The 24,525-nt window shown below is 43.7% G+C and overlaps 1 protein-coding gene across 1 annotated transcript in view; it reads left to right on the top strand.

Annotated features, from left to right (window-relative positions):
- Positions 1 to 24,525, top strand: part of LOC144798676 (ninjurin-1-like) — a 366,520-nt gene that overhangs the window by 298,493 nt on the left and 43,502 nt on the right. The gene's annotated exons all lie outside the window — the stretch shown is intronic.

Raw genomic sequence — 24,525 nt, 5'->3', positions numbered from 1 at the left:
ACTGATTTTCGGAGCCTGGTCCTGGGACCCACAAAACTTTACCTTCCTTGTGGTTTCCAATGGACTCGACCTGCAAGTGACCGAGTGTCATTAGTGTTTTTCCAATTGACCGTAACATTATCGTTTTGCAAGAGTGAAATGCCCTGTTTTATAATTTCTTTCAAAATCCATATCTCCAATTATACTCAATCGATTGTCTTCATTTTGGTGTCCAAAATGTTATTAAAATATGCTTTATTTATATAAGTTGGTGTTGTGTTTCTTTCGAGTCGTGTCAGTTACTAATTGTCCATGTTGGTTCTCTCAAATGCTTAACACACATTCCTCTAGTAAAGCCTAACTGCAATGTGCTTCACTACCAGGACTCAGCTAGGGATTTATTAGTGTGAAGACAAAGGACCAATTTGGGTTGACGTGAAGGTTTTACACAGTGAAGCCTACCCAGGCTCACTGCATAATACCCAACTTTTCTACATGTAGGTATACATTTCGGTAGTAAATGTGGGAGTGAGAAGGAGGAATGGCTAGAAAATAGGGAATTCTTACTATTAAATGGGATGGAAAATTTAAGGAGGGTTTGGAAGGGACATGCTAATATGAAACAAACATCCACAAATGAGTAATGCAATTGCAATATACAAAAACATTTTTTAAGTTACTACAGCACTAAAGGTGTCAAAACACAGCATATGTACTCCAGTTTAGCCTTGGAGCTAGTCAAGCCACCCACATGGTCAACCACTGTTTCTGCAACACATTCCACAATCCCATAGAAAACAATGGAGAGAGGTAATTAAATCAACAACTCATGTTAGATTAATTAAATCAGTTCAACAGTTAAAATTATATTACAATATTATTCATAAAGAAATATTTTAAAAAACAACATTACATTTGTCAATTACAGTAAAAAGATTTTTGAATCAACTAAATATATAACTTTTAACCAAGTTTACTAAATACTACAAGTAAAAAAAGAATTTTGGGTTATTTTTTTAATTAATCTTTAAAATTTTATATTTATAAATGTAATTCATATATTGAATCTTTTGTATTATGTGCTATACATTTAATTTGAGAAGTTAATGTGCTGTAAAAGTACATTTTATTATTTGCAGGAGGTCAATAATAGATAGTTTAAACTAATTTATATTATTATCCATTAATACATATATTATTTGAAATTGTATACTACATTAAATGTCCCTATACTTTCCCATAGGGAGATCTCCATCTCCATGGTGGCCATCTCGGCACACACATCTGCCAACAAGGCAGAACATGAAATACAGTCATAAAGCAGTAGTAATTTTAGGGTTGTAACTACATCATAGAAAACTCTACCTCTCACTAGAAGATGCATAGAAATGTAAGTCTTTACCTAGGTGTAAATCACCACTCTGAAATAATGAGTAGCAAAAGAGAATAGAATAACTCCTAGAAAGTAAATATACAAGCATATAGTTACCTTTGCCCTCTCCCTTGTTGAAGCTCGCCTGCTTCAGGTCTTTTACTAACAAATATTAGAACATTGGAATGTTGGGAGCTCCATTGAAGACAATAGAGTCCGCCCTGCTTCTACGGGCCGGTAAAGGCCCGCAGAGCAACATTCCAATGTTTTACAAAGGCCTCTCGAAGCTCGAGGGGATATAAATCCCCTCAAACTTCGAGAAGCCTTTGTTTTATTTGTTAGAACATTCTGCCCTCTAGTGACAGAATGTTCTAATAGCCTTATAGCCCTTCTTAGCAGGGCTATACCGGCTATTAAAGTCTTGTCCCTTGTTAAAGTCCCTCCCCTTCGGCTCGAGCCTTTAACGTGGGAGCGAGTCTTTAATAGCCGTATAGCCCGCTGGGGCGGGCTTTAAGGCTATATTATATACATTGTCAGAGGGCTATAATGCTATAAAATTAACAACAGCAAGAGACAACTCATTCTGTAGTTCCACTTCACAAATGGTCACTATATCAGCGTTCACAGAATACATCTGTGGGGGTTAATGTGCCAAAGATGACTTAGCATATCACCAGTCTTTCTAATGGCATTAGTTATTTGCTTTAGGAAAGACCTTCACCACAAATCAAACAAAACTAACCATTACAGCACACATACAGCCAGAAATATGTATGAGAACAGCTTATTAACCACACCCACACTACTGAGATCGGTGAAGAAATCCTCGAAGCCAGCATGAAAATGCCCACTCTCCAAAATATCTGCAAGGTCATACAAATGGTAATAAAGTGCTCTACACATTTTTATTACACAGCATAGAATACCATTTTTTTGCAATTGTAAAATTGACTCATACAATCAGAAGTCATGGAATACTGGCATTAACTACTGTTTGTCAGCATGCTTTGGTTAGTGAAGGGGACCCCACAATGGGTACCTGTAAGTTAGGGTGGAGATAAGGGTTTCAGTGAAACATGCACCTCTGCTCTAAGTTCCACATGTCAAGTCTGTATACATTTTTATTCTTTGCTTCTAAAAACGACTATCTTTAATATATGCTGAAGGACTGTGGCTTGAACTGTGACCCACAGCGGGCTCCATGGTCCGGAGGGGAATGCCAAGTGCACCACATATTTGTTGAGAGTAACTACTGTTCTTTCACACAGTTTAAAAATATTGCCAATGGTGGTAGCAATGAAAGGTTTTAGAAGAAGAAATAGGACCTTTTCCTCTTCCCTATACAGGGAAAGTGGCCTACTGCCATCTCTTGTAAAACAAAGAGTATCTCTGCCCCTTCCATGTGGGTGTTTTGTTCCGTCTGTGTGGCATGGGTGGCACATGTATGTTTGCTCTGTGATTGTGTGGCACAGTAAGGTTGGATCCCGTATACTCTGTACAATTGTAGGTGCACAGAAATCCAATTTGAATCTCCTGTGTATGAAATGTTAACAAAATGGAAGAAGAAGAGAGCCCACCAGACAAGAATGTGAATTCTAGCTAACCCTATAATACTCCTTAGTTCCCTTTCAAGTGGGCTAGACTCCTGTGAAAGGATGAAGAGAGTCAGAAGACCCTTTGAAATATAAGGATATTGTCTACTTTCTCTTTCCCGTCCCCTTTCACTAGATGTGAGCTCAGAGAGTTTCTCTATATTAGGTTGGTGTGGGAAGCCCAGCTCCTTTTGTGCCATTGTCTCCTGAGCCTAACTAGGACCACTTAACTCAAACATCCCACTTGCCACATCTGCAGCATAAAGACAAGTGATTAAGTAGCTAGTGTGAAGTGAACCCTATTCCTTGAAACCAAAGGGAAGCCTCGAAAAGAAGGGGCTCTAGGATCTTCATTTTAGTCTGGTAGACCAGGATATATTTAGGTGGCATTCACATATAAGTGAGCCAGGGCTTTCTCAGTTGAAATGCGCCAAGCAATCATGGTCAATATTTACATCTTTCAGACACTGACTATGATGCAGGTTCTTTAACCAAAGCACTCAACATTAATTCCAAGATGAGATCAATTAATAATTGCTCTAAAACCTGCAGAACAAAAATATCCTTAATCATTAATGACCTAAATGTGTTGACTGAAGTACTAGGATTACAAGTGGGCAAGTACTTACCTCATATAATAAAAACCAAATGTGTACTGCTCAATGGAGGGAGTCCACTTTCAATAATGTATTGCTGTTCAGTAGTGTGCCACTAGCTGAAATACTACAACATGTTAGTTTTCAATAACAATGAAGACTGAAAAGGATTGGATAGAAATCCTGGATGTTTATGCTCAAAGTTATAGCTGAAGCCTTAAACTGGACCCTACTCTGAGGGCCAGATGTACGACCATTGTTTGCCCTCACAAACTGGAGATTGGCCTGTTTGCGACCGCAAAAAAGGATCCTGGCATGTACACATTTTATTTTGCGAGTCACTAACTCGCAAAATAGTGATTGTGACTCTTGCTATTAGGAAGGGGTCCCTTCCTAATAGCAAGTCTCAATGCAATATACTATTGATTTGCGCCCCATTTGCTGACACAAAACACTTGCAGTTTAAACCACTAGCAAACAGGAATGGGTCCCCAAAGAACCACGTACCCTTTGTGAGGGTTTGAGAAAATATTTTTAAGAGCAGGCAGTGGTCCCAAGGACCACTGCCTGCCCTTAAAAATGAAACTGCAAAGTTTTATTTTTATTTTTTATATGCATCCCATTCTCCTTTAAGGAAAAAGGGCAGCATTAAAAAAAGATAAACTGCTTTATTTAAAAATCATTAACAGACATGGTGGTCTGCTGACCCCAGCAGGCCACCATCCCTGGGAGTGCTAGCCATTCCCAAAGGGGTCCTAAATTGTGCTTGCCTTATGAATATTAATGAGGTATGCAATTTACGACCCCATTGGGAATCGCAAACCAGTTCTACAATTGCTTTTGCGAGTCACAATTTAACACAACTTGCAAAAGTGAATGGTCATACATCTGGCCCTTAGTGCTCTATAGTGTATAGCTAGAGACATTGAAGATCAAGCTGTGTTAAGTTGTGTATTTGTTTATGACGTAGGGATTTAGAGAACCATCAGCCCCAAATATTTTGGTTCCCTTAAGGTTTTTTCATGCTGGATGGATCTGGAGAGAACCGCTTTGACAGTTCTCTCCAAATCCATTCCGCAAAGGGCTCCGCTGCAGGTAAATGTGTCGGCAGCTAACCAGCAACTCTGGCCTGCTGACTTCTACCCCAATAGCAACCTCTCAGGCATATACTTGTGTGTCTGATGATTATCCCTCTATCCTAATTTGGATCGAAACATCATCGACCAGTACATCTTGACTCCAAACTGTTTCATTTGAATTTATGTGGAGCACAAGATGTTCTCTGTATTGTGACTTTTCTTAACATGCATTTACCGTTGCAGACACTATGCATATAAATGCCTGAGGTCTGGAAATCTGTTGAGTTCCAACCTTTTTACCCACTGAAATTTGTTTATGTCTTGCTTTGTTTTTTTGATTGTTGATTTAATAAATGTATTGTTTCTCCATTTGTACAATATCAACACAGGTCTTAATGTGGTTCTGTGTACCACTGCCCTATACCTCTTTTGTAGGGACCTTTGTGTCTTAGAATACATTGCATACCCTCGGTCCCTCTTGACTCACAGGGTTCCCTTGTTTCTTTATAAACACACATTGTTTTTTCCTAGCAATGTAATGTATATTTTCAACTTTTAAGGTTGGAGAGTGCCCCCTCTTCATTCTGTCCACTTTACATCCCCTAGATTGATTGATGTTAAATGTTACATTACACTAAATAGTCTTGTATATACACACGACAGCACTTTTCTTTTTAAAAGATTATAACCATTCCAATTATACTCGCTGAGAACAGTGTTTGAAATGACCAAAGCTTTTACAATTGAAGAATCTTGGAAATTACATGAAAAAACCTGCAGTGAACCAAAATATTTGAGACTGATGGTTCTCTAAATCCCTATGTCATAAACAAATATACAACTTAACAAACCTTGATCTAACATGGTGGGCAATGGAGGTGTTTTGAAACTCTGAACACATATATAATTGAAGCAAAATCATAACATTCGCTGGGCTTAGCATTCAATACTTCATGCTGGAAGAAAAATTTGTCAGCTTAATAAACTCAAAAGAATTACACAAATGTAAATGTATAACTAAGAAAACACCAACAAAGGCCAGGTATTTTGCCTAGAAGCTCATTGAGTTGCGAAAATCAGATGGTCAATCAATTAGCCACAGAACTTAAATTGGTCTTTAACGCACCAAATAGTTACTGGGAACATCACAAAGAATATTCAGACAAGCTAGTCACACAATCTTTATTCCTGATCCCCAACAAGTCAGAGTGTTACTTAGACAAGACATACAATGGAATACCAAGGCTGCATATTCTTGATTCTGCCTCATGCCTCCTTTATCCACCACTAGACTTTCTCCCTCTTTATCTCACTCTTGCAGGTCCGTTTTCGACCCTGCTTTATCCCTTTATCACTGTTTTTTGTCTTTCTCTTTCTCCATGTTTCCCCATGTGTGGTTTTCTCTCTTTTGCTTTAGGTGAAAGTTTAATGTGGAAAAAGAAGTGCATATTCCTAAAAATAAGTGGTGGTGGGTCCTACCTGCAACCGCTGACTCACATTAAACACTGATTATCTACCATGTAAAGTAGGGACCTCAGTAGTGCCATTGGGCTCAATTTATGGTTTGAAGAGGGGAGTCCTCTCACAAATCAGTAGGTGTTGACCCCAGATTGGTTGCCAATGGAGTCTCTGCCAGTGCACAATCAGTGTCACCACCCATCCATCACAGGGTCAAAGCTGTCAGAGCATTTTGGACCTGTCCTATTTAGGGTGAGCTTGCTAATGTAGATTCTCACTGCCCAAATCCACCACTATATTATGCGTAGTGGACACCGGAAGGAAAAATCAGCAAAGACCAAATGTATGAGAAAAAAACATAGATTTGTTGTTTCTGATAAACAAACATCTGGTTTGGACGTTGTTACTGAAAAAGAATTCAGAGTAGAGTGTCAAGGCATTGTGACACAACCAGTATTTATTTCTGATGAAAGTGCTCCTGCTGTGCTGGTCAGATAACTTTATTTAGAAATAAATTGCCAAGTAGGCAGTGAACTTAAATAGGGCAGGTGAGGTGTTGTGCACTGGGGAGAGATGAAGGCTGTGCACGCTAGTAGTAGCTCTGCTGATCACTCACCTGTCCCTAATGACCCTCTATGATATTTGGATGATGATACCGTGATAATGACATCTCAGTGAGGAAAGAACATCCTCGCACTGCTTTGGGGCATATTCATCATTATGTCATGCAGCGGAGCAAGTCACTTGCTGTGTAATAGGGAAAGGGCAGGAATGAGCCATACTTAACATTGTACAGCACATTCCTGCCTTTCCCAGCACTGGTGCACAATGTAGTGCCAAGCGCCAATGCAGGCACTCTTGCACTACGGTGCAAGGGTTCCTGCTTTGTTAGCAGGATTATCTTTGTGCAGGAAGGAACACTGTCCTGCACACAAACAATCCTCTAAGGCCTGTCCTCTTCCTCTGTGTGTGCTGCAGAATGCAGCACACACAGAGAAAGGGGAATAAATGAGGAGAAAGGAACATATTTCTCTTCGTTGCGCCTCACCTGGGGAGGTGTTGAAGTTTTGGCGCATTCCCAGTTCTACCACTTATGGTAAATCTGGGGATGCATCAAAATCTATGGGTTTTGCATGGGAACACCCACACACCACCCATGGAACGCCCTCCCTGGGGCAGAGTAGTGCTGTGTTGCATTACTCTGGAGTTATGAAGCCACTCAGGGCGGCGTAGCTTGATAGATCGCATCTCAAGGCGGCATTGCTTTTGCACCCCATTTCATGGTTCAAAAGTGACGCAATCCTTGATAAATATTGCCCTTAATTTGCAAAAAGAAAAAGGCGCTGTGGCTCAAATTTTGCTCTGAAGCCCTCTGCCAAGGCTATTGAATGTCGGCGTACGGGAACACCATGGCTCCATAGTCTTGATTTTACCTTAAGCCTCTTTAATCGACCACCAGACACTCCCTGCTCTTTTATCTTGCTCTTGCATGTTCCTGCTTTCTCTCGTCTCAGTGATTTTTGTGTTTCTCTTCATCCTTCTTTCCCCCTTGTGTGTTTTCTCTCTCTAACTCTGGGTGAAAGTCTGATGAGGAAATTAAGTGCCGGTCCCCAAAAATGAGTGCCACTGGGCCCCACCAGCAACCCCTGACACACATTAAGCACTATCCTCCTATGCTTCTGGTAGAAGTCTGCACCCAATTCAATATCTCAGGCAAAACATCATAGAGCCCTCAAAAATACTTCATTAGAGGCGTCACGGGGACAGGTCTAAATTACACGCTAATTTACAGCTCAGATGACATAAAGAGTGTTGGTCGCAACCAAATGAAAACGTATACTTTGCAATAATTGCCTTTTTGTGGAAACACGAGACAGTTCTTCGTCTAGAGTTGCTGAACCCACACAACAGTGCGGAGCTGAGCGCGCGAGAGAACACACTGTCCTCCCACCACTGACATATCGCGGGAAGGGGAGAACGTCATCCTCACGCGTTGCCATTCTCTGTGTACAAAGTGTGTTTAAAAACGTATTTACAGTAAACCCTACACCGAGGATTGGCGCATACTTCATAAACAAAGAGACTGGCTTTTAGAGAGATTACAGATAATCATCTGAATCAAATCATAAACGTTTGTTTACTTATTCATTAGCATATGTTATTGTCTTTTGTCATCGTCGCAGGCACTATGTCTTCTCGAACAGAGCAGGGGCCAGATGGCATCCGATATTTCTGATAACGTCTTGGCTATATTTAGATGCAGAGTGAAGGTCTTTCTGCTTATGTTTCAGTTGCTATCCTAACGACATTAGGAACAGCACAAGGCTCATATCTGACAGCTTTTAAGACATAACAAAGTAATCATAATGAATAGAATAAGTTTACGTTTTCGACAGAGGAACACATTTTCTGAGCGCTAAATCTAATTAAATATATACATCCATTTGTATTGTGCTTTTAAGTCAATCAGCATATGAATAGGAATACATTAACTATCGGTGGACTGAAAGCGTCCTCTATGTGCTGTTGAAATGTGTCTTTCTGCGTCGCATAATGCCTTAAGGTGTACGAAGTCATGTAGGTTTTAGGCGAAACTATGCGAATGACGTAAAATTTTTACGAGAGGGCTTATCATGCATAAAAAAACATACTCAAGAGACTAGTTCGAACATAAAATGTCTCTCTGCAACACTTTTTTTCTTATCGAAACCAAACTCCAACTAGCAAACAGTGACACGAAATGACTGGTTAGGAAAGTTTGTGAATTTCTTTTGCATAATGTGAAATTCATACATTTTGCGAATTAGAATTTTGCCGAGTCTGGTAATTACATAAGCAAGATCAACATTAGCCTGGCAGGAGGTGACTGTGTCCTATGTTCTGAAAATATACTTTGGCGTTGCCTGATAAGTAAAATAAGCTGCGTGTATCAAGAAGGAGAGAGAGGACCAGAAAGCTAGTCCTTATCCCCCGGATTATATGTAAGTAAATCAAAAATGGACTAGCTAAATAATCAAAAGAAAATAAATTGTTTTAATTTATCAAGGACTCAAGTATGTTTTGTCAACGGTTTGTGGCACCTGGTAGGTGTGCTTATAAAGCCCTCACCCACCAACCTAGTTGGTGGCATGCTTCATCATCGGGCCCACCCAGTGACACCTAGCGTGTCCCGGGTGTGCTTCGACGCCTGAAGACAGCGGAGCAGGTTGACAAAACATACTTGAGTCCTTGATAAATTAAAACAATTTATTTTCTTTTGATTATTTAGCTAGTCCATTTTTGATTTACTTACATTTAAGTAAAATAAGCTGTCAGTCCACAGTCCGATAATGTTAGTGCTGAATTTGGCTAAAGCAGCGTTGGCACCATAGGACCCTGCCAATTTCGGCAGAGAAAAGGCCTGAAAGAATGTTCTAGGCGTTCTCCATTTTGACATGGCGTTTAGCAATTTTTAGCAGCTACAGGGCATTGTCATTGAGTTCCAAAGTATACTATGCACATATATATCGGTTTATGATTTAATGTAAGGAAATCATTTTAATCAACAGAAAGTTCTTCTTACTGTTCCGGCATTAAACACCATTCTAAAGCTAAACGAATTGTAGTTCTTCAGCAAGCAGAAGATAAACAAAGATACAAGCTGAAATAGGGGACAACACCATAGTTCTCTTCAAGATTCTAACAAGCCATTGGTGATAAAAAAATCAGTTTGCGAGATGACTGGCGCCCCCCGCCCCTAGGGGAGTGGCGCCATTTGTAGTGCCACGGGCTGAGCCTCCTCCATGTCGAGTCCCTAGGCCGCAGGCGCATGGCTGGGGTTGAGCTGCGGCAGGAATGAGACTCGGGACACTCCGCTTTGGTTACAGCGTGGTCCGGACTGCTGGAGCCGGCCACGCCTCCTTTATTAAAGAGGCGAGCGAGCGGCGTCACACGCTCGCGTATGCGCGCCCTCTGGTGCGCGGTTAACTAGACCGCTACCCGCGGTCATGAACATTACATTCCTTTTAACCTTTATTAAAACAAAGAACAACCATATGTTTAAAGTCACTAAACATCACAATAGGGAAAAGTACTGGGCCATCCGGCCTGTTACCAGTCTGATGAAATGGATAGTTCGTGATCAGCCCACAACAAAGTCCGCCAGCCGGGAAGACGGGGCGGGGTTCCTCCATAGCCCATATCCTGCTGCTTCTCCTCTGGAGGGTGCCCTCTGGGGGGTCCCTTGAGGGGATCCTCGGGCGCTCCAGGAATTGATCGGTGATCGGGGACCGCTGACTCTGGGGGTCTCAGTGATCGAGGGGCTCGCCGCCATGTCCTCGCCTTGAGCATCATATTCACCTCCTCCTGGACTGCTCGGGCTCTCAGGTTGGCTGGATGTTTCCCCTTCTGGTTCTTGCTCTTGGGGGTCTGGGGAGCTTGGATGGGCCTTCTTGAAGAATGATATGTTGCGGGTGACCGTTTCCATTCCTCGCTGAGCCGTCACCATGGTGCCTGTGCGGCGCGTGACCGTCCAGGGTCGTGGCTCGAAGGGGAGTCGGAACTTGCTCCCCGGATATCTGTCCTTCACATAGACACGGTCATTTTCTTGAATAGTCGGTTCCTTGGCTCTTCATCGAAAGCTGGCATAGTTATTGGACCGGGCCCTGTTGGCCAGCGTTTTCCCTGGGTCTACTTTGTGTGGAGCCTAGTTGGGGTGACTGGGTAGAGTGTCTCAGACTACTCGTCCCATGGCAGAGGGACCTGGCGCGGCTTCCGTAGTGCGATGTGGTGTAAGTCGGTACTCCCTCAGGAATGTGTAGATTGCTCTTTCCAGGGGAGCTTCTTCTGCGTGGGCGATTCGGATGACTTTATTTAGCGTGCGCATGAACCTCTCTACCTCCCCGTTGGCTTGAGGCCAGCGGGGTGTCACTTTCCTGTGGTGGATTCCCCAGCTCTCGAGATATCCTGCGAACTCTTGTCCTTGAAAAGGCGGCCCATTGTCCGTCTTGACACTCTCGAAGATGACGTGGGTGGCTATGGTCTTCTCGAATTTTGCAATGACTTCCTTGGCAGTGAGAGTCGACACGATCTCCATTTCCGGGTATTAGGTGAAGTCGTCTATGATGACAAGGACGTATCTTCCATCGGGGAGGTGCCCGACATCAGCACTGACGCATTCCCATGGTCTCTGTGGGTTGTCTTCGGTGAGGATTGGGGGCGGCCGTTCGGGTTGCCCCGCGGCCTGGCACCATCGGCACTCCTTGACCGTTTGTTCTATCCTGGTGTCCATGTCCGGGAACCACACTTTGGCGCGGAGCCTGCTCTTGGTTTTGACCATGCCCTGGTGTCCTCGGTGTGCTAGCTCGACCGCTTGCTGTGTCAGGCTTTCCGGCATCACGATTCTCGGTCCTCTCAGTAAACACCCTTGGCTGTTGACTGACAGTTCTTCTTTTACTCTCAGGAGCATTTCCAGGGATCTTTTCGCTTGTGGTGTCCTCTTGCTCTGCGAAGCTTGGACTGCTCTCCAATCGTTGGCTTGTAGGGCACTCACCACTAGCTAGAGCACTTCGTCGTTGCGAGTTGCCTCAATGATCGTCTCCAAACTCACGGGAAGGGGTCTTGATCTCTCTAGTACAACTTTCACGTACTCCTCGGTCTCCTCCGCATCTTCCTTTTCCACTGTGGTTGCCGCTCGGGGGTGCCTGGAGAGATAATCTGCGGGGTTTGTCGCTCCTGGTTTGTACTCTACTTGGTAGTCGTATTCTTGCAGTTGGAGAATCCACTTTTCTATCCTGGGTGGAGGTTTGGACACTGACCCTCGGAAGAGCGGGATCAGAGGTTTGTGATCCGTTGATACTGTAAAGGGGTGTCCGTACACATAGACGTGGAAGTGTCTGCAGGCCCAGTGAATTGCCATCGCTTCTCGCTCTATTTGGGATTATCTCTGCTCCGTTTCTGTTAAAGATCGGCTGGCATAGGCGATGGGGGCCCAGTCATCTTCGCCCTGGCGTTGAGTCAGCACGGCTCCTAGGCCGTAAGGGCTGGCATCCACTGCTATGTTGGTTGATTTTGCCGGGTCAAAATATGAGAGGGTCTTGTCTGCGGACAGCGCCGCCTTGGTGTTTCGGAATGCCGCCTCCTGTTCATCACCCCATTGCCAGGGGGTGGTGGATTTGGTGAGCTCTCGGAGAGGCCTGGTGAGGTTTGACAAATCCGGAATGAATCTTCCACAGAAGTTCACCATGCCCAAGAAACTTCTCACTTCCGATATGTTGGCAGGAGCGGGCGCCTCCTGTACATCTCTCACCTTATCTGGGTCGGGGGCTATTCCTTGATCTGAGAAGGTGTAGCCGAAGAAGCTTATTTTGTTTTGAAGGAATTGGCACTTCTCTCGGTGCAAAGTCAGGCCGGAGTCCTTGATTCTGTTCAGCACGCCTCTTAGCCTTTGGTGGTGCTCTTCAATCGAGTTTGCGTATACTAGAAGATCGTCGCTGACATTCAGGACCCCCGGGAGTCCGCTCAGGACCTCCCGGGTTGCATTCTGGAAGACTTCAGCGGCGCTGGATATGCCGAAATTGAGACGTCGATAGCGTCGGAGGACCACATGGGTGGAGAAGGTGGTTATGTAACGGGAGTCTGGATGGAGGGGCAGCTGATGATAGCCCGACCGGAGATCCATCTTGGAGAACCACCTTGCTCCGTTGAGTTCCCCTAGGATGTCATCGATTGTGGGGGTCAGGTGCCTCTCTCTCTTGGCCGCCGCATTGGGTAGGCGCATGTCCACACAAATGCGGACCTGGCTAGGCTGCTTGGGCTTGCGTGCCACCACGATTGGAGACACCCACGGGGTAGGTTCACTGACCTTTTCTATGATGCCCTGTCGTTTATGGCTTTCTAGTTCTTCCTCAATCTTCTTTCTGAGGTGGAAGGCTATTCTCCTGTGTCTAAGTGCGACAGGTTGGATCGATTGGTCGATGTGGAGCGACACCTCCTTCCCTTTTAGGCATCCAATGCCACGGAATGTGTCCTCGAATTCTTCCAGTATCGTCTCTAATTCTTCTGTTAGTACGGCCATTGCGAAGGATATCAGTCTGAGCTCTTCTGCCGCCTGCCCGCTGATGAGCATGCCACTGCCCTCCTTAGTGACGTAGACAATCGTCGGGACCCTCCGGTCTTGATGCTGCAGTTCAGTCTGGAAACACCCGATCAGTGGAATCGGTGTCTTCTGCCCATATGCGAACACTCGGATTCTTGCTGCCTGCAGAGTTGGTTTGCTCCTTAACTGATTGTATACGTTTGCCGCCATGAGTTCGATAGAGGCTCCGGTGTCAATCGTGGCCCTCACTTCCTGCTGGTGTATCTTTATGCGACACTTCGGGAGACGCCTCTTCTTTCTCTGCGGTTGGTCAATGGCGAATACGTAATGGACCGGGTAGTCATTGGAGTCATCGTCCATGTCCTCACTGTCCCGATCTTCTCTTATGGCGTGGGCGGCCTCGTTCTTGGGCTTCGCGGATCTGCATACTGCCGCGAAATGGTTCATTCGTCCGCACGAGCTGCATTTCTTCCCTCGTGCTGGGCAGTCTTGAGCGCGGTGGGGCAGGCCTCCACAGTATCCGCATTCCTTGCGCCTGTCTTGTGGCTTCTTCCCTCCGAACTGGCGTGTTTTCGGTCAGACGACGTTGACCTGTTCGGCCGTGTTGACCTGTTCCGCCTTGACCGGCCTGTGGAGAGCCGCTTCCATGTGTGATGCTCTTGCTTGCGACAGTTCTTTGGAGCGCCCTAGCTTTAGGATATCCACCAACGGCTTTCCGTCTTCTTGCAGGATCTTCACTCTCAGATTTGATGAGTAGCACCCTTGTATGATTTGGCCTCGTATTTCCTCCTGCTCGTCGCGGAAACCACAGGTGCTGGCCAATTCCTTCAGCCTGCCATGATATGCGTCAAGCGATTCTTCCGCCTCCTGTTTGGTTTGACGGAAGATGAACCTTTCATAGTCTTTGCTGGCCATGGGTTCGAAGTGCGCGTTGAGAGCATTAAGGAGCATGACGTAGGTCTTTGGTGTGGCTTCCACTAGGGTCTTGTAAATCCTGTGGATGTCTTTCCCTCCCAGGTGTAGAAGCAGCGCCCTCGCCGTGCCTGCCCCTTCAAAGTAGAACTGTAGACGCTCCGTCCAGTCCTTCCAGTGTGGCGCTAGGGACGCCGGGGCGCCATCCACCACAAACGGTTCGATGGGGGGAATGGACGCCATATTGGCACGTGGAGAGGCCTAGCGTACAGTCCCGGTCAACTCGGCCTGTGGTCGTGTAGCTCCGACTGAGTGAGGCACTGTCTGGGTGTTGTCGCGTGAGCGGGTAGAGCGTGCTGAGCGTGCGTCGCTGGGCTGAGTCATACAGGGGTATACGCCTTGGCACTGACCACTCTCCTCCCCTGCATGCAGTCCACATGCTCCCGTCGGCCGCTGTGCTGGAGGGGCAGCTCGCTTATCCTCTCCCAGGGGCCCGGGCATAAACCTGACGCTCGGGGGCCACACCACGCAAGTCCGTGGCACTCAGAACCTGGTGGGGGCATGTATGGAGGCCTGTGCACATGACCGCCGCCCACCGCTGGTGATCGGCGCGTAATAGGCCGTCCGCCCCAGGCTCGCCGAACAGGGAGCCAGTGGCCCGCACGAAGTACGGGACAGATACAGTGTTCTGGGGGCACTGCATGGGTCCTCAGACGCTCGTCGCCAATGTCGAGTCCCTAGGCCGCAGGCGCATGGCTGGGGTTGCGCTGCGGCAGGAATGAGACTCGGGACACTCCGCTTTGGTTACCGCGTGGTCTGGACTGCTGGAGCCGGCCACGCCTCCTTTATTAAAGAGGCGAGCGTGCGGCGTCACACGCTCACGTATGCGCGCCCTCTGGTGCGCGGTTAACTAGACCGCTACCCGCGGTCATGAACATTACACTCCATGGCCCCTGGATGACGAAGGGGGTTGGCTGCCTGGGTCGACGTAGAAATGAAACTAGCAGGAAATGAAACCTGGCAGGCTATTTAAAGCTGTGCCACTAGGGGTTTCGTTCTCTTTGTCCCCTTGGTGTACAGCCTGGATGGAAGAAGCGCCGTCGACCACCCACCCACCCGGCAGAAGAGTAAGGCGTTGCGGAGCGCTGACAGTTAACAGCAAAGACAGATGCACAACAATGGAGGTGCAGCCATTCAGTGGACCCCAGGAGGGGGTAGATTTCACGTTTGCAGTGGGATGGCGGGGAGGAGGGACTGACCTGCCGGTAGTCCTGGGCTCTACTGCCCTAACCCACGACGTATAGGCTGAGAACAATCTTGGGGAGGTTGCCTGTGGGCAGGTACCCCGGTGGGCCGTTGCGTTATGCGGTGCCCTGTATCTCAAGTAGTGCAACTGTTGGCTGTAGCACGTTGGAGCCTGCCAGCACAATGTGCACAGCAGAATTGGACATTGATGGCTGAGACGGCCAAGTTCAAATGTACGGCCAAGTTCTAGTGTACGGCCGAGTTAAAAAGTTAAAGTGCAACTATTGGCTGTAGCGCGTTGTGGCCTGCCACCACAATGTGCACAGCAGAGTAGGATATTGGTGGCCGAGACGGCCAAGTCAAATGCACGGCCAAGTTCTAGTGTACAGCTGAGTTAAAAAGTTAAAGTGTAATGTTCAAATATACGGCCATGTCATTCTAGTGTACGGCCGAGTTATAGTTAAAATGTAAGGTCGTACTTAATTTCCTTACTGCCGTTAACATGTTGATGCAGCTAAAGTGTGATGCTGTGAATAATTCTTATATATCCAAGAAGGATACTTTACTTGGTAATAGTCTGTGGTTAATTCATTGGCTTGATGTGAATAAAAGGCTACGCTGTGGACAACCTACCTTGATTCTGAGAGTTCTTGTCCGTAGTGGGGGCTTAGGTGACAGAATTTGGGGGAGGAGGGAATGTCACGTTGTGCGCTTACTATAACAATAATAATGTCCACTAGACCTATTCTCGTCTTCTGTACCTACATTTCAGTGGTACCTGATACCTAGAACCAACAACACCAAATTCCTGAAGTCAACCCTAATACAAACATCACCACTGGTGCACCATCAAACTCTCTTGTTGAATGCTACTTATAGGTTGTGATATAAAAGAACATAGGGTTGTGGTGCAACAAGTTAATTTAAAAAAGCATCACATAGATAGAAAATTAAATTAGCGCCAGTCACATATAACTTGTTTCTTCATACATGAGCAGTGTAGGCTATTGGACCAGAATATTGGAACCAAAATATCGTCCGACAGAAATTTCATGTCCTACATATGGTTTACAAAAATATCGACTAATTGGAGTTAATAATAGGTCATCGAAACCGAATGGAGAAATATTTTTATAAATGACATTTTGGACACAGAATTTCTGTCAGACAATATTTTTGCTAAGGGTATGCTGACGTTCAACCCAATTTTGAGGGGAATCCCTGGTTACAGTTTCTTAGACTGTGTCCTGAAACTGACTAACATCCAGGACTTACTTATTGGGTCTATCCAGGCCTATGCTCTGATTGTATGTTTGCATGTAGGTGTGTGGCTATTGTACAGCACAAACTTGGCTGGAAGACAGTAGAATACTCTTGTCGAGCTGTGAATAGTTGCAGTAATCAGGACATTTTCTTTAGAGATATCCCCGAATTACACTCTCTTTCTTGACATCATTTATATTTACCACTACATCAGTCATGCCACATCACCCACACCATGGGCCTTATTTATGAAAGTTTTGCGCCACCGATGCGTCACTTTTTCCTATGTTAAAAGTGACGCACCGGTGGCGCATGGCCTTCATAAATAAGGCCCCATGTCTACAGGGGACATGAACTGCTCTCATATGGAATCATTTACTCATAAACGGTGCAAAATGTAGAATTTGTAACTCGATCAGTAAAGAACTGTAAAATATTTCTTGGGAAAAAGAGACAGTTCTGTTTTATGGATAAAAATCATCTACATTTACGCTTTGGCAAAGTGGGGATACATGTGCTGTTATTTGCATCTGCAGTAAGATTTCTGGATGCATCGCTTGCCTCACATTTTGCAGATGTACCCAAAGAATGCTTCATGCCATTAAATTGAAGTAAACGAGGTACAATGATTTTCCTGAATGTCGTATCCCCTTTGTGATTACTGCCTTATATCTTAAAATAAAACGGCTGTCTAGAAATGTGCTTTTTCTCGAGGACTGCATCAGCAGCTGTTCAAATGAAAGGGAAAGGGAACACGTTTGCAGGGACATTGTTAGAATATCTAGGTTTTCATCAGTGTTTTAAATTAAATGAAAAAGTTGGAGGATCTCAAAAGGGGCGTGGCCAATACAGCATAAGAAAGAATACTTTCAAAAAGCTGTTGTCTTTTGTAATTAAGGTCAGGCTTTAAACATCTATAATAAATATTGTGCTTCACACAGCATACTCCCTGTCCAGTATTTTCAGTGTGCCTTAGTTTTCAATTATTGCATCCAAAATTAGCGCACAACAAACATACGCCTAAGACAAGCCAGACCTATTGGTTTTGCCAGGGCTTGTTAGCTATATCAGATAACTCATTACCAACTGTTCTTGTGAATAAATAGAATTTAAAATATTTAACTTATTAAAACCTAATCCTCGGAGGGCTATGGAAAGGGTAATTCTCTTTAAAGTGGTTCATTCACTTCTATTCTCCCCTTCGCTTTCCTCCGTAGTCTCTCACTCTGTTAGACACTTAAACCTTTTTTCTCCGGACATCTTTCAAAAATCCTCCATGTATGTTTCATATGTCATCTCCTTTCTTTTCATCACTGTCTTTTAACTCTGTCCTTCGGCATGCACTTCCTTCTGTAACCTCACCTTCAGCATGCCCCCTCTCTCTTATACACATACACATACTCACACACACATTCCCAGTCTCTCTCTCACTCCTTCTTTTTTAACACATCATTTTCTTTTCCTTTTGCACTGTCAATATTTCAACAACATGTATACCACCTTCTCACACTTTCCCGAAAAAATGGTTATTACAATTGGCTCATATGTGACCATTGCCCTGTGAGCTCTGCAGAGATGCCAAGGATTGGATGAGCATGTAATCTGAACACCTTTGTGACCAAATGACAGGCACTGTTAGAAACTCACACTGTCTTCACTCTAACTCCAAAGCTCTCAATTTTGCACCTTCTTGAATGCTCACTGACAACCTAAACAGATCCAAACACATAGAGGAGACCCAGTTCCCAGTATCCACTATTCAACAGTCCAATGTTGCGGGAGAGGAGGCCTAACGGCCTAACGGCTAGGGCGCTTGACCTCGGACCTGGGGATCTGGGTTCAAGTCTCGGTAACGACGCCAAAACCTCCTGTGATTCTGGGCAAATCACTTAATCTCCCTGTGCCTAGAATGAAAGTATGTCCTCATGTAACGTAACTGGAAAATATGTAAAGCGCTCTGATACCTGATTCGGTTCGGGTCTAGTTCGCGCTATATAAAACTCTGCATAAAAGAAACATATCTGAAAAAGCACATGCTCTTTGGGAATGCAAGATGAAGTCATATTTGTGAACTGTAAGAACTGTAAACTGACCTGGATTACTCTAAGACTTCTTATAGTCATTGTTGAGAAACCAATCAGTGTTTTTGCCTGTAATGTTATCGGCATACTGTTGGGTCATAGACCTGGCAGGTCCCATCTTATCTAGTGCCCTGGTTTTCAATATTTGTACACAGAACAGCAGTACACAGTTTGAAAAAGAAAAAGTGCTGAAGCCAGCTCTATTGAATGCCAGGGTGACAAATGGCAAGGCTGATCATTCTTGATACCACCTCATGCCTCTTTAATCCACCAGAAACTCTTTGCCCCTTTATCTCGCTCTTACCAGTTGTTTTTCATGCCTGCTTTCTACCTTTTGTGAATGTTTTTGTTGTCTTTCTCTTCCTCCTTCTTCCCCCTTTTGCGTTTTTCTCTCTCTTTCTCTGAGTCAAATTCTGCTGATTGAAAATAAGTGCTAGTCCCCAAAATGAGTGCTGGTGGGACCCACCCCCAACCTGCGGTGCAAATTATGCACTGCACATCAATAGCTCAACATACACACATCGAACCATCGCAATTCACAAACCATGGCCATGGACTTGTCTAAACCCATGCTGCTAACTGTGTTGTTTTCTTGTAATAAGCTGTCCTATAGTGTGTTAATATTTATTGTATCTTTGGATCACTGATTTTTTTTAGAACTTTTTATCGCTTCAGCCTAAATAAAGATGTTTGAATGACTAAAGGATAGCCTACTTGGAAAACGAAGCTGTAGAACCATGTCACCTCTATTCATAGCAGAACAGGAAATGATTCTCCAGTATTGATCAATAGCCAGATATGAAAAGCACCACAAAGAGATGGGGACTTCTGTGCAATCAAGTGACCTCAATGCTAAGAAATGGATATCAGAACAAATTCACCTAAAATATGAAGTTCAATGTGCTAAGGAGGCTCAAGTTCTTCATACAATAGCTTGAGGAGTGTGGTTGTGAAAGAAAAAACTTGGATAACTAAACAGGAAAAGTGGCAGAGCACTGAGTCGAATAGCCACATTTCCCTGCGATGGACCTTTTTAGATGCCTGAGAAATAACGAGGAGTTAACAACATCCAAAAGTTTAATTTACAGTGTTGCCCATTTGATTACACAGTGAAGACCCAAAAAGCGATAAATGGGATTAATATAGGATTATTACAAATTCAAACCTAAACTGATGTATATAAGTCTTAAGAATATATTGAAGAAATCCAGAATCATTACTGGAAGTCCAAACCATCTGACAAAGTTTAACCTCAATAGCATAAACCATACAAGGAATTCCGCAACAGCAATGCAGAAAATAAGGAGTAAAATCTGAAGATCAGTATATGATTTCTGGTCCTCTTGCCTTCACATGAGTACATTTAAATTTCCTAAACTAAGCCTAAATTAAGTAGCACTAAGTGGGGAAACCCTAATTAGATCCAGTAAAGCAGGAAGGTGTCACCATTGCAGAGACTTCTGCAGACGTTTTCCAAAATCAATAGTACTGTTTAGCATAAATCAAGACAACAGATATATTTCAAAGAGGACTGTACCTCTCTAAGTCTCAGGGTAATATGACTAAAGCTAAAGTGTTACCACTGATTAAAACTTGAGAATCCCACATCGTATGACTCAGTACTTTTCCACCATCTCACAATAAACTTGGCTTTTTCATTCAATACTCCCATCTCATGGTCTGAACATCAGAACATCGATGGATTTCTTGTGTCTCCAGATATTCACATGAATCGGGGTCCTCCCTTTGTTTGTTAGTACCTATCATCTTTGCCAAGAGTTCTCTTCCGGAGCCTCACTATCTCTCATACACAAGGTGCCTCTCACTAACTATGAGATCATATGAACGCACCAGCAAAGAAAAACAAAACATTGCAATCGAGCAAACTTTTACGTTGAAGGTTAACCATTAAATTCCAAATGCTTATGACCTTTGGTCAAGTTGATGTAGCAAAACACTTTAATACACATTTTAAATGCATGGTCATGGATACACATACAGTTATATAATAAATGCAAGATAATATTCAACTGAATGTGTGAGTATGTATATATATATATATATATATATATATATATATGCTTGCAATCTTCAATCCAGCCACTGGAACCCTCGTCACGGTATCCCAATCGTAGAAAAGAGCGGAAGACCCAATTTGCAGGTGAGCATTCAATTTTATTGTTTAGTGGAAGCGCACCTCGCCAGCACAACGTTTCGGCCTGCCCAGAGGCCTTGGTCATATATATATATGTATAGTCATCACAATTACTCAAACAACACAAATTGTAATATATATGAAAACTGCGATTTGGCTATAGGAAAACATTAGTATACACACTCAAGCAAATATCTGAATTATACAGTGAATGCACCTTCAGTAGTTCAGTCAAGTGCACAACTTTACATTAATGGTATTAAAGTACACAAATATGTGGTACTTCAAGCAAGTATATATGGCATATTCATGATGTGAAAGGTTGGAGCCAATGTTCCGCTGCTCAAAATGCTTGTTGTAACCTAAACATGGACTCAGTGATGATACCCTTCTAAAATGGACATTTCTGTTGTAAAATGTATTCTAGGCACATAATATTAATAAAAAACGAGGCTGATATCTGTGACACTAGACTGCAAATGCGTAAAGTCCCATGATTAGCTCTGAAAATATTCTAAACAGACCTGTTTTAAAATAAGGGATTTATTTTACAGATTCTATTTGATAAGCAAGGTTATGTCTGCCAAATGTCCTACATATTTTTATGCAGATGAAATTCCTATGAAGAGAAGTCAGATTCCTTGTACAAGCATTTCCAGTATCTGCCTGTGATTCAGCATCACAGCAACCTTCACAAATGAAGGGTCAGAACATTTGCAAATTCATCTTGTGCTTGCCTGCTGATGTGTTCCAGAAATAACCCTGTGTTCTGTGACTCTAAAGGGAAGAGATGGTATTAGATATCTGCAAATAAATGTAAAGAGCATCCGATATTTATAGGCCACATGTGAGCCCCATCAATTAATTCTAAGAGTTGTATCCTTTGTACTGCACATATGTACCAGGTACCAGTGGGAAGATAGGTGATCTAGTTCAGACTATGCAACACAGGAACATGTGTACTAATCCCAGATCATCACTTGACTCATAACCATGTGATTTTGGGCAACTCGCATATTTTCTGTGTAAACCCTTGAAACACACTGTAATGATGCAGCTCAAATGTGTAACCCTGTGCACGAACTTCTATTGTACCCATCAACCCCATAAATGCACAGCGTTCCTTGGTCTCACACCGAGGCTTGCATGGTATACATGCCAGGTCACTTCATTGGATGCTCCTCAATGTATAGTTGGTACAAGAGAATTGTGTTGCCATCCAACAGTCAATGTTGTCACATTTCTTCTTGTTTAAAATATATAGGTATTTGCATTACATATTAATAACCCTTTTGTGGAGCACTCTGCCTTCTTAGTACCAAGAAGCAGTGTAGGTAAACAAGTGTTTCATAAAACACAAATAGCATAATAATACTATACTCCATATACTCATGACTAGGCCAACATCATTGTGTCTAGGTGCACAGCAGCCCCTTTGAAAGTTTTCTGACCAGTATATATATTATCATTCCAGAAATGCACTGACCTCGGAAGAATTTACATGTTTCTGGGGGTCCAGTGGAAATGCTATTCACAGGTGTGGGGTAGAAGCTTCATGGGCATCGGCTACTGGTATGACACCCCATGGAGCAACAACCAGTCTGTTTTTAAAGATAATTAAAGGATGCACAGTTTTCCAGAAATCTTTCAGATGGCAAAAGTCTGTAGAAGGTTCAAGAAGTGTTTAGAAACTGCCGCATTCACCTCATTGACATAAAACCATGGTAAGGAGGGGATAGGAGAAGAGTGGTACGGAAAGGAACAGAAAAGAGATTAAAAGCATGGGGCATTTTCTGTTTTGAAAAAAGGAAGAAGGGAAGATGGGCTGGCAGGCCAACACCTGTGACCGGTGAGCATTCATGTGAAGGGAGCATAGGGAGAAGGCAGCATCTGGTGTAGCTTGCAGCCTTCAACATCTTCCAAGGGTATGTCAGGGAAGATTGTGGTAAAAAAAATCTACACCAAGCCTCAGGTAGTGAAATAGTTCAAAATGAGAGGTCTCTGGAACCTGTAATGATGAGTCTGAAAATGAGTGTATCTGGGCAGGGCTGTGAAGGCAAGAATATCTAGTTATTGAGTTTTGGAGTGCAGCAACTCTTTTCATGCTCTGCCTGTTTTCACATTGACAGACTGTGGGCAGCAAAGGTCAATGCACTTTTGACTCACAGAGTTTTAGGATGGGCTATTGTGAGGGTCCATTAAGTCCATTTTAACTCTGAATGTGGGCATCATACCCCAGGTTTTGAGATGCGCTATTTCTAGATAAAAAATAAGACATTTACAGTCTGATTTAGATCTTGGCAGACGGGTTTCTCCTTCACAACGGTGATGGATATCCTGATCACATTATATCCTGTGGGGTTTATATTTCGGCAGACGGGATATCTGTCACCATTGTGATGGAGTAACCCATTCTCCAAGATCTAAATCAGACCCTTAGATTTTATTAATGAATATTAGAAAGCTACATACAGGAGAACTCTAATAAAAAACACCTGTGTTGCCGACAAGGTCAAATACTCCCAAGAGGAAATCAATACATGTAGTGTCTCTGGAGTGTCTCTGGAGAAGTGTGGCTCAATGGTTAGAGCAGGCAGACCTTGATGCAGAGCTCTGGCCAGGGACCAGGGTTCGATTCCCGCCTCGGCGGGTCTCCGGCTCATTAATTCCCCTGACTGGATATTCTCTCGCCTCAGTGCCTGTTCTGATCATGGGTCCCATGCTGCAACTCTGAGCAATAGCTTGCTTAGTCTCCACAACGGCCCCAAAAGCGCTGGGATGCCTGGCTGCACCTGGGGGGTGCCCAGGAGTGGACATTTCCCAGGAAAGCCAGGAAGGGTTCCTAAGCGGTATACGGACAGCGCCGGGACAACTCCGGTGGAGGTAGCTGTGCGCTTTACAAATTCCGACATTTACATTTTACATTTACATTTACATTCTCTCAATCGCCTCCCTCCAATTTCAACATTTTTCTCAAAGATTTAAGTTTATCAAGAAATTTCAAACCCAGACTACTTACTACCTCCTCCTTCAGCATTATATTTCAGTATTGGGGTTGAGGAAAAGTGTGGTCACTAGAAACAGCTAAGCCTGCCGCAAGGGGAAGAATGATGTGACGCTTACCCTCACCCAGTTGGAATGTGTATGTTCTCGGTAATCTAGCCTAATGCCTTTGAAGTTTACTCTTTCCGATCTATTCAATTCAAACTGTCTTTATTTCGGCTCTGAAAAGGCCAGAAAAGATCCATAAATGAAAACATGAAAATAAAACTTTCACATAATATCATATATATCATCATAAATGGATGAGACAAACATTCTTAGAAACAGGAATACAATAAATGAAATACATAACCATACACAATAACATGATCATAAAAAATAGAGGGTACAGAAACATTTTAAAAGAAGATATATTCATAATTTACAATTAATAATAAATGTCAAACAGGCTAATGGTTTACTGAATTGCGCCGTAGAAGGACATTTTGTTAGTAACTCTCCAACAGCAAAACAGACTCCTGGATCTGATAACATTCGTAAGAAATAGCGGGCCAGTCTGTGCTGGCAAAGACCCCGGTTTCTTAAATTGGGTAGTAAGTGACAAGGGTGAAACAGTGCACAATAAATACAAAATAAAATAAAGTCCTCAAGGGATTGTGTAGAAGAGCCATCATACAGGCAGGGTTGCATTTGAGATTTATCATACTGCTCGCTG

This window comes from Lissotriton helveticus, chromosome 12, assembly GCF_964261635.1.
Source record: "Lissotriton helveticus chromosome 12, aLisHel1.1, whole genome shotgun sequence".
Taxonomy (NCBI): domain Eukaryota; kingdom Metazoa; phylum Chordata; class Amphibia; order Caudata; family Salamandridae; genus Lissotriton; species Lissotriton helveticus.
Note: the sequence above shows the minus strand (reverse complement) of the source record. Positions and strands in the feature narration are given on the sequence as shown.